Source organism: Elephantulus edwardii, unplaced genomic scaffold, assembly GCF_000299155.1.
Source record: "Elephantulus edwardii isolate Elephantulus edwardi_28Jun2011 unplaced genomic scaffold, EleEdw1.0 scaffold00077, whole genome shotgun sequence".
Classification (NCBI taxonomy): Eukaryota; Metazoa; Chordata; class Mammalia; order Macroscelidea; family Macroscelididae; genus Elephantulus; species Elephantulus edwardii.
The window spans coordinates 7789679-7790642 of NW_006399827.1; the positions used below are offsets into that span (position 1 = coordinate 7789679).

The 964-nt window shown below is 37.6% G+C and overlaps 1 pseudogene; it reads left to right on the plus strand.

Moving 5' to 3' along the window:
- Nucleotides 1–270: 270 nt before the first annotated feature.
- Nucleotides 271–457, plus strand: LOC102852641 (annotated as a pseudogene).
- Nucleotides 458–964: the final 507 nt, after the last annotated feature.

Genomic DNA, 964 nt, shown 5'->3' on the forward strand with positions numbered 1-964 from the left:
TGATCAAAATGTTTATGTGTTCAGAGATGCGTTTAGAAAATAAGTTTGGGGTTTTTTTGTATTTTTTTTTTCAAGCAGCAAAATCAAATCGTGGCACTTGGAGTCAGGCTCAAACTTTTGCTCAATTTCTTACTAGCTATGTGTTCTTGAGCAAATCACTGAGCTTCCTCATTTGTAAAAATAGAGATCATAAGAAGAGTGTACTAGCACATTTGAGGGAACCATTGATTTTCCAAGTGGCTGTCTTCCAGGCTCTGTCCAGTGGTTGGGATGGCCTGCAGAGATCAGAGAGAACTTGTCTGCCAGAAAAACATGAAGAAAACCCAGGAGATTAGCAAAGGAAAAGGAAAAGAGGACAGACATCTTGACTACCTGTCAGAGAAAGCAGGATTCTGAGATCATGTAGCAAAAGCAGAAGGCAGCTAATGAGAAGGCTTTACAGACCACAGAAAAATGATGACTGGCTCATTTGGAAACCGGGGTGCTACTGAGAACTAGGTGAGTCATACACTCTAAGATCAAGAGTTTGTAGAGTTAACAGTCATTACATATGTTATCATTTATCCTTATGAAACAGTCTATTTTAAATTTAACTTTTAACGTGATTTTAGGACTCCTCTTTGAAAAATAAAATACCAACCATGCATGAGAAGGAGAAGGAGAAGACGAAGAGGAGGAGGAGTATACTAGTTTCCTATTGGCTTTGATGGCTTAGTGGTAAGAAGTTGCACTGCTATTCCTAAGCCAAGAAGTTCAAAGACACCATCTGCTCCATGGCAGGAAGATAGACAATCTCCTTTGTGATTCAAAACCTCTGAAAAACTACTGGACAATCAGCTATGAGCTGGTTCCAACTTGACCTCTTACAACAACAATAATAGCTGAAATCAATTACTACAAACAGAGGCTTAAAACAATATCAACTTACTCACTTTTTAAATTTTTTAATATTTTTAAATTGTAA